The sequence below is a fragment of the Nicotiana tabacum genome, chromosome 8 (assembly GCF_000715075.1).
Source record: "Nicotiana tabacum cultivar K326 chromosome 8, ASM71507v2, whole genome shotgun sequence".
NCBI lineage: Eukaryota > Viridiplantae > Streptophyta > Magnoliopsida > Solanales > Solanaceae > Nicotiana > Nicotiana tabacum.
In genome coordinates, this window is record NC_134087.1 from 46,608,576 (window position 1) to 46,618,608 (window position 10,033).

Consider the following 10,033-nt stretch of genomic DNA (forward strand, 5'->3'; position numbering starts at 1 on the left):
TCTTGTACGTGAAAGTACGTCGTGAGTCAATTGATGTAAGCTAAAAAATGAGATCCTATTTGAAAGTATATTTGGTGTTACGTCCCATTTTTTTGCAAGCCTTTAAGAGTTAATATTCAAGGAGAAATGTGTACAAGGGTACATATTGTTACACCCCGTACTTCAGACGTCACTATCATTATAGGATTATCTAATGTAAGCTCAAAAGGATGAAATCTTTCTACAAGGATAAGAAAGGTTTGCCGAAGTGTTAAGTAAGTTAATATGAATATGAGACTTATTAATCATGATTTAAGTGATTTTAAATCCATGATATGACTATATATGATGTTTAGATATGAAGTATAAAGTTTGAGAAAAATCAGATTTAAGTTGCGGAAAAACCAACTAAGGATTTGCCTTGTAATGGAGCTTTTGACTAATAAATTTCGTGTGCTATATGAGGTCTTTTTGTGATATACTATATACCAAATTGAAGGTCTTGGAATTTAGTTTCCAACGCTCTTAACATTTTTCTCATATGACACCTCGATAAAAAGTTATAAGCATTGGAAGGCGAGCCAATTATATGGTGCCAAGTAGCACCTTTTGACTTTTCAACAAAATGGAGATTATCTCCTTTTTCTCGTCTCTTTCTGCATATTTCTAGAGAGATCGACCAAATAATACCCCTAGCATGACCCTTAAGTCCTCTACAAGGGTTTCAAATGATACCATCATCCCGGGCACGAAATCAAGAAGCAATAATACTAGAATGATCCCCACAGCGTATGTATCGCTATAGTGCCTCTCCTTTTCTTTGTAGTTTGAGTTTTGGAAGATATTTTGAAGTTAATAAAAATTCCTCATTTCTGGTTTCAAGCTCTTAAACATCAAGGGATATTGATTAATTCATTTCATAATAGTTATAACTTACGGGATGGTGATCGGAAGCTGTGAGTTTGAGTTATTTAACTTGTAATGGACTGTTTTGTGGGATGTTTCGTGTAGCTTTTGGGTTGTCTATTTTACCTCTGTTAAATGGAGTTTTAGGAGGATAAATGGTGTGGAGAAACACCACATAATGGCGAAATGATGGATTAGTCATTCTTTGAAATATTTTCGGGGTGTTTGACAATACTATAGTCGTCGTTTTGGGTATGAATCGATTGGGGTGTGTTGGGCTGTTGTAAGCTAAATATAATATGGATTTCGACTTGCATCTACTGTATGAGGTAATTATATTGTGTTCCTACAGGTGCTTAAGGTTATCTTGACATTGGTTGAGTTAAATGGATGAACTAGTAGATAAAGTTGCTCATTGAGAATAATTAGAGTTGTAGATCATTTTTTTTTGCTATGGAAATATGGTATGAGGATGGAATTATTGATGAATGACTTCATTATCATGTTAATGATACTATTAAGTTAAAATAAAAAGTCTATAAGGGGTGATGTGGGATATACAAATTCCAATTGGAGCTTGCCGCTCGTCGTAAAATAGTTGTGACTTGTTGTTATTTTATGGTGTCTTGTTATTGACAATTATGTATTGATGGATTTCTCTAGCAATTGTTTTTGGTATATGGTATTGGAGTAAGATCTTGTTACAGGGAAATGTTGCCCGAATTTATATAAACGAGCTACAAGTTTAAGTTGCAGACTTAGCCTTTATTCAATACTGATTTTGAATCTCCTTATGCAATGGTAGACTTAATTGAGTTATTTGAAGAGTTGCTTGGAAGGTATTAAGGACTCAACGTGGTTAAGCCATGTTAAGGCACTTACTTCTTTCTTTTGGCATAATCTAAAGTGACATGAACATAAACGATTCGCTAATTCATAACGGATCTACTCCTAGGAACTAAGGTTGTCCTTGTTGTTTTTTCCTTATATTGTTATTCTAAGCAACTTTGTATGATCCTTGAATCCTACTGAGGTTTATATTGAGGATATGGATGTCCATAATGTTAATCGACAGTTCAACGACCTTAAGTCACTCCGAAAGATTTAGAACATGATTCCATGAGTCTGGCATGCATTATATATGGTATCTATTTTACTCTATCGAGACGCGTTATAGTTGGACGGGTACGACATCGATTGTGCAACCACTGGTCAATTGGGTTTACCGAGCTCCACATGACCGGGTACGATTCTACCGAGCCTTATGATGGCCGGGTGCGTTTTTACCGAGTCCTTTTTGAGGCCGGGTATGATATGATGATGATGATGCCTACAGAGGTGTATGTTTCTAAAAAAAAGTTTATGTATATATATGTATTATGCATTTCATGTCAGTAGCCCCCAGAGGCACTCAGATGTTACAGGTTGTATCTCCTCTATCTCTCTTTATATTGTTGTTCTTATTTATATTTTCCTGCCTTACATACTCGGTATTTTATTCATACTGACATCCCTTTTGCCTGGGGATGCTGTGTTTCATGCCTGCAGGTTCCAATTGATAGATTGACAGTCCTCCAAGTAGGCTATCAGCTCAGTGGAAGGTGTTGGTGCACTCCACTTGCTTCGGAGTTGCCTATTTTGTCAGTATGCTTTGGATATGTATTGATTGGTATGGCGGGGTCCTGTCCCCACCTTTGTAATTTTATGTACTCTTAGAGGCTTGTAGACAAATGTCAGGTGTATGAATACTTGTATGGCCTTGTCAACCTATGTTTTGAGGTTACAAATGGTCATGTCGGCCATATAGGCCCGTATTTCACATGTATAAGCTTGTATATCATGTTGGGTCATCATATTTTGAGTATTCACTTATGTGTTATTCTTGTTATCTCATGACGGGTTTTCTGGCTCATTTACCCATGATAGTATGATAAGAAAGAAATGTTACATTTTTACTCGGTTGAGTAAGGCACCGGGTGCCCGTTGCGGCCCCTTCGGTTTGGGTCGTGACAAAAGTGGTATCAGAGCAGTTGTGTCCTAGGGAGTCTACAAGCCGTGTCTAGTAGAGTCTTGGTTATGGGTGTGTTGTACACCACACTTATAAGCAGGAGGCTATAGGGCATTTAGGATTGTCACTCTTTCTTCTTGCTCTAGATCGTGTTGTAGAGCTCAATTGTAAGAATTCAAACTTTTAAATTCCATTGTATTCGTAATAGAAGGATACCTACATCCACAAAGATAGTTGGTAAAAGATTGACTATGGATGTGGAAGAGTTGATCAAAGGAACTCGATTTTGCTTCATGCATATGATGCGTAAATGTTAGGTCTTCAGTAGATCATGTATGTACTAAGATGTGTGAGCTTCTTGATAAGGAGGCCTAAGGAATGAATATTTATCCACCCATATGGTTTAAAAATCAACGAGAGAATCAGAAGGTAGATACAAGTTTCAACAAGTAGAAGAAGCAAGGTGGCGAAGGTTACAAGAAACCCAGTTAGTGAAGATTTTGAGTTTCTACAATTCAGGCAGAGAAATATATGTATTCCGAGTTACCTTCAACAGTAACAAAGGTATGTACAATTAACCATACTATCATAGTTATGCCCTATGGGAGCTAACAAATATTGTTTAAGAGAAGGATGTTATATCAGGATCGAGTTGGGGTTAAAGTAACCTAAAATGGTGGATGGTTGTTAGAAATAGCTGACATTTTCGGAGGATATTACAAACGTGGTAATAGTTCAGTTATCCCTGGTACAGAAGGGTTACCATAAGGCAAGTAAGGGTCACTGATGACCAAAGATGAAGAGGTAAAATATCTATAGTTAGATCTTTGTAGCACTAAATCTTAGTACTCTCCCAAAGGTGGAAGATGGTGTGATATGGTATTAAGTCAGAGTTATTGGTTCAGGTAGCTATGGAATAGTAAATGAAGAATGTGGTAGAAAGGCAAAAGGAATTAGATTGCATTTATTCAGATCCTACAAATATGTTGTGACTCCAGAACATTGTGCAAGAACAACACTGGGGAGAGGAAGTAAGGTTTCCCGCCTAGGATTATCACGATCCTAAACCCGGACCCGATCGTGATGACGCCTATCGTGAAACAAGGCCAGCCGACACAATACCCAATTCATTTAAACAGATATAATAATTCAATTTAAGTCATTAACATGATTATATCCCAAAAGAACAGTGAAATAGTACAATTTGCGGAAACAAACACAGCCCGTCATCGAGATGTCACCAGTCATGAGCATCTAACATAAGTCTAAGAGTATGGAAAAGACTAAATAGTCTAATACAATTCAATACAAAAAGAAGATAAAGATAGGAAGGAGAAGCACTGGGCTGCGAACACCAAGCAGCTACCTAGTGATCTTCGCACGGTCTGCTGGAAGCAATCAACCCTCGCTAGCAGGGCTCGAAGCTCCTAAATCTGCACATAGGGTTCAGGGATTAATGTGAGTATTCCAACTCAATGAGTAATAATAATAAATGAAGGCTGAACGATAAGAAAACATGTAAAACACAGCAAAATGCTACAAAGAGACAGTGAAAACCTTTGCAAAGCAACAAAACAGTGAAATCTCATAAAACACCTTAGTTTAGTATAAGCTTCTTTAAAACATCTTTTAACAGTTAAACAAGTAAATAAAAAATAGCGAGAAAAGATAAACACATAAAATCAGCCCCTCGGGCACAATATCAACAGAATCAGCCCCTCGGGCTATATAATATATCACACTGGGTACCCGCGCTCATTGGGGGTGTACAAACTCCTGGAGGGGCCCTTACGGCCCAAATGCAATATTAAGCCATCTTGTGGCATAATCAATAGGCTCTCGACCTCATATTAAGCCACCTTGTGGCATACAACTCAGGCCCACGACCTCATAATCATGAATTAGCTCAATACCGCTGCGGCGCGTAGCCCTATCCCATAATAACCTCACAACACAGGCCCTTGGGCCTACTCAGTCAGAAATCTCTAAAAGCCACTCGAGCACAGTAAAATATGATGCTCAGCTCAGAATATCATTCAAGATGCCAAAATAGAGTAAACATGGCTTAGTTATAAAAACAGTAGAATATAGCATGACTGATTACAAGTATAAAGTCAAAACAGTGAGGAATAGTAGTAAAAATCCCCTAAGGGTCCAAAATAGTTGGCACGAGGTCCAAATATGGCATTAAATCCAAAACATGATGATAGCAAACCGTTTTTAATCAAATACACAGTAAAACAATCATTCGGGATGGACTAAGTCACAATCCCCAACAATGTACGACTCTACACTCGTCGTCTAGCATGCGCGTCACCTCAATATAGCACAACGATGTGAAATCCGGGGTTTCATTCCCTCAGGACAACATTTACAATCATTACTCACCTCTATCCGGTCCAAACTCTAGCCCGCAATGCCCTTGCCTCTCGAATCGGCCTCCAAATGCTCCAAATCTAACAAAAAATAGTGCAAAACTATCAATATATGCTAAGGGAACAAAGCCCACTCAAAAGAAATCAAATTACAACACAAATCACGAAATTAACCAAAACCCGACCCCCGGGCCTATGTCTCGGAATCTAATAAAATTTACATAAATGGAATCCTTATCACTCCACGAGTTCATTCATATCAAAAGTATCAAAATCCGACCACAAATGGCCCCTCAAATTCTCAAGTCAAGGTCTCGAATACCAAGCCCTAATCCCTCAATTTGCTTCCTTAATTTCCACTAATACCATGATTAAACAATGAAAAAATGATCATAAACTCAAGTAATGAAGCTTAGGGAACTTACCCAACTGATACTCTTCAATTTCCCCTTGAAATTCACTGCCCTAGCTCACTTCCAGTCTTCAAAAATGGAGAACTTAGCAAAAATACGTGAAGGAAACCTTATACACTTTCTGACTGAGGAATTCTGCAACTGCGGTCCACACACCGCATCTGCGGTACCGCTTCTGCGGTCCAAGACACTGCATCTACGATTTTCACTTATGGGCAAATTTCTGCATCTGCGATGCATTGCCGCACCTGCGCCATTGCAGGTGCGCTTCCTTAGCCGCTCCTGCGGTTCCAGCCGATACCCCCCTTGGCCACTTCTTCAGCTTGCTTCCGCATTTGCGGGGGTCGCACCTGCGGCCTACCAACCGCAGATGCGGTTATGACAGCAGTCCTAAAGCTTCAGCTGAAAGACTCAACTCAATTCTTCCGTCAACCATCCAAAATCACCCAGAGGCCCCCAGGACCTCAGCCAAAAGCACATACAAGATATAAACTACTATCCAAACTTATACCAATCTTCAAAACACCTCAAACAACATCGAATCAACCAAATCACATCGAATTCAAGCCTAAGGTTCAAAAATCTTCCGAATTCCGCTTTTGATCAAAAAGTCTATCAAACCACGTCTGAATGACCTAAAATTTTTCACACACATCCCAAATGACACAAGAGACATACTGCAACTCTCGGAATTCCATTCTGACCCCTATTTCAAAATCTTACCTACCAACCGGAAAACGCCAAAATTCCAATTTCGCCAATTCAAGCCTAAATCTACTCTGCACCTCTAAAACACATTTTGATCACGCTCCTAAGTCCCAAATCACCTCCCAAAGCTATCCGAGCCATCAGAATTCACATCCAAGCCCTTTGTCATATAATTCAACATCCGGCTGACTTTTCCAACTTAAGCTTACTCAAAAGAGGCTAAGTGTCTCAAACCTTACCAAAAATCTCTCTGAGCCCAAGCCAACCAACCCGATAGCATAAAATATAGCTGAACAAGGCAATAATAAGTAGAAATAGGAGAAACAGAGCAACAACTCATGAAACGACCGGCCGGGTCGTTATAAGGATGTTATTGATAGATAAGTGCGAATGAACACTTGACACATAAAGAGGCCATGCGAGAGGTAAGTTAAGACAAAGGACATAACCCAAGAGACATTACGTTGAATATAGATATGAGAATGGACTAACGAGTAGTTAGTAGTTGATTGAGGAAGAGACTAGTTATGACTAGATAAGAGGATACAGACAATTAGTAGATTGTGCAAGATAACCGTAGTGAACCCCAACATAGTGAATTTAGTCTCGCAGATATGACATCGTAATCCTTGAGAAATATTCAGATAGGAGTTGAGGTTGTTAAAGGTACCGTATAAGTGTTACAAAAATAAAAGATGGTGCCACTAGGAAAACAATCAAAAATTTCAGTTCAGAAGCAACCCTACGAGCATAAAGGCGCGGAGGTAAGTAACTAAGGATAATTATAGGTGAGTGACAATATCAAAAATTTCTTTGGGTATACGGTGTAATAATCTTGTAATTTTATAGGAGTCAGAGGATCTCCCCTTAAGTACTACCACGAAAGACTATCTCAGAAAATAAGGAAGAAGGCTTCAACCTAAGTATATTAACTTGAAGAAGAATTGGTCTAGTAACAATAGTCTCACTATAACATTGGATGCACTCCATAAGAAAGTGGCGCCTATAGTGGCTAATGAATGGGAAAAAATCAAAGGTGATGTTTGAGAACATATGAGGTACATGAAATTATAGTATTCGTGGGCAATAAGACAAACCAAAGACGGATGTGAGTAGTACAATAGATATGTGTAGGTCACAATATAAAGTATGGCAGAGTGACAAGATTTTAGGTATATGGGAGTAAGGATAAGAAAAGGTGAGTTAGAAACTGATAAGAATAGGTAAGACCTCGGTATTAAGCCTATCAAACAAGAGAGTTGATGGTTTATGTATATTACAAAAAGCTCACTATAGCTTGAATTAGCACGGAGGAGTCTAAGACTAGGAGCATTTAGAAGAGATGATATGTTGCCCTGGTTGTAATATAAGGGTGTAATTGTGGTAAATTATAAAAGGATGATATTTAGGCCTTCAATTGAGTAATGATTCAAAGAGAAGAGATTTCATGGATGACACGGGATTAGAATACCTCTATAAGGATGAATCACATTGGAATGCTATAAAATACAGTTATTGAAGTATGGCATCATCCCTAGGTGGATAAGGAAAGCCACTTAAGATATTCCCCGATGAGACGTGAGCCCTAGTGACAATGTATTACGTAAGAGGTTTCAAGTTATCAGTGGTGGATTGTAGATCAACATTAAGGTGAATCAACAATAAATGAATAAGAGTTCCAAAGTATGAGAGGAGATTATGATGCAATTATTTAGATGAACAGTAATAAGGAAGCATTAAATGACTTAGATTTATACATATAAGATAAGCGGTGAGAGAGTAACCTGGAGTTGGGTAGAAGACCTTGGTAATAATAAACCGAAGTAAGAGTTAGGATATAGTATGACCTACCTAGATGTAGTAAAACCATAAGCATAGATAACCGAGGCTGTGAAGCAAGGTATAACAATAGTCGTAAGTTCGACAAAGTACCAAGCGAAGAACTTTAGTACACCTATAGATGCCTAGAGGGACATTTTGTCATAGTTCTATATATGTTCAGAAAGTGAGGCCTAGAGATTGGCTAAAAGCTAGAGGAAAAAGGAGGAGAAGAGTCGCATAGGCACACATACAAGTACACGGTTGTACATTATGCTGGTCAAAAGGTAACAACAGTTATGAGATTGGAAGAATTCTGACCACAGGCCGTGGTTAGAGAAAGAGGCCTAAAGGGGGGAATGCCCTGGTTTTTAAATTTATTCACAAAACAATTGCCTAGATGACAAAGAACAATATTATATTATTCATAAGAGCCATATGGTATAAGAAAGAGAAGCGCATCAATAAACACTCAAGGATGAATGTTCTAAAGGGGGGAATAATGTTACAACCCATATTTTTGTACGTGAAAGTACGTCGTGAGTCAATTGATGTAAGCTCAAAAATAAGATCCTCTTTGAAAGTATATTTGGTGTTACGTCCCATTTTTTTGCAAGCCTTTAAGAGTTAATATTCAAGGACAAATTTTTATAAGGGTACATATTATTACACCCCGTACTTCAAACATCACTATCATTATTGGATTATCTAATGTAAGCTCAAAAGGATGAAATCCTTGTACAAGGATAAGAAAGGTTTACCGAAGTGTTAAGTAAGTTAAGATGAATACTAGACTTGTTAAACATGATTTAAATGAGTTTAAAGCCATGATATGACTATATATGATGTTTAGATCTAAAGTATAAAGTTTGAGAAAAATCGAATTTAAGTTGCGGAAAAACCGACTAAGGATTTACCTTGTAATGGAGCTTTTGAGTAATAAATTTCGTTTGCTACATGAGGTCTTTTTGTGACAACTATATACCAAATTGAAGGTCTTGGAATTTAGTTTCCAACGCTCTTAACTGTTTGCTCATATGACACCCCGATAAAAAGTTATAAGCGTTGGAAGACAAGCCAATTATAGGGTGCCAAGTAGCATCTTTTGACTTTTCAACAAAATGGAGATTATCTCCTTTATCTCGTCTCTTTCTGCATATTTCCAGAGGGCTCAACCAAATAATACCTCTAACATCAAGCCCTCTACAAGGGTTTCAAACAATACCTTCATCCTGGGCACGAAATCAAGAAGCAATAACACTAGAACGATCCCCATAGCGTAAGTATCGCCATATTGCCTCTCTTTTTCTTTATAGTTTGAGTTTTGGAAGGTATTTTGAAGTTAATAAAAATTCCTAATTTCTGTTTCAAGCTCTTAAACATCAAGGAAGATTTATTAATTCATTTCCTAATAGTTATAACTCACGGGAAGGTGATCGGAAGCCGTGAGTTCGAGTTATTTGAATTATAATGGACTGTTTTGTGGGCTGTTTCGTGCAGCATTTGGGCTGTCTATTTTTTTGCTGTTAAATGAATTTTTTGGAGGATAAATGGTATGGAGAAACACCACATAATGGCGAAATAATGGATTAGTCATTCTTTATAATATTTTCGGGGTGTTTGACACTACTATAGTCGTCGTTTTGGGTATGAATCGATTGGGGTGTGTTGGGATATTGTAAGCTAAATATAATATGGATTTTGACTTGCATCTACTGTAGGAGGTAATTATACTATGTTCCTATAGATGCTTAAGGTTATCTTGACATTGGTGAGTTAAATGGATGAACTAGACATGAACCACTGTATAAAGTTGCTAATTGAGA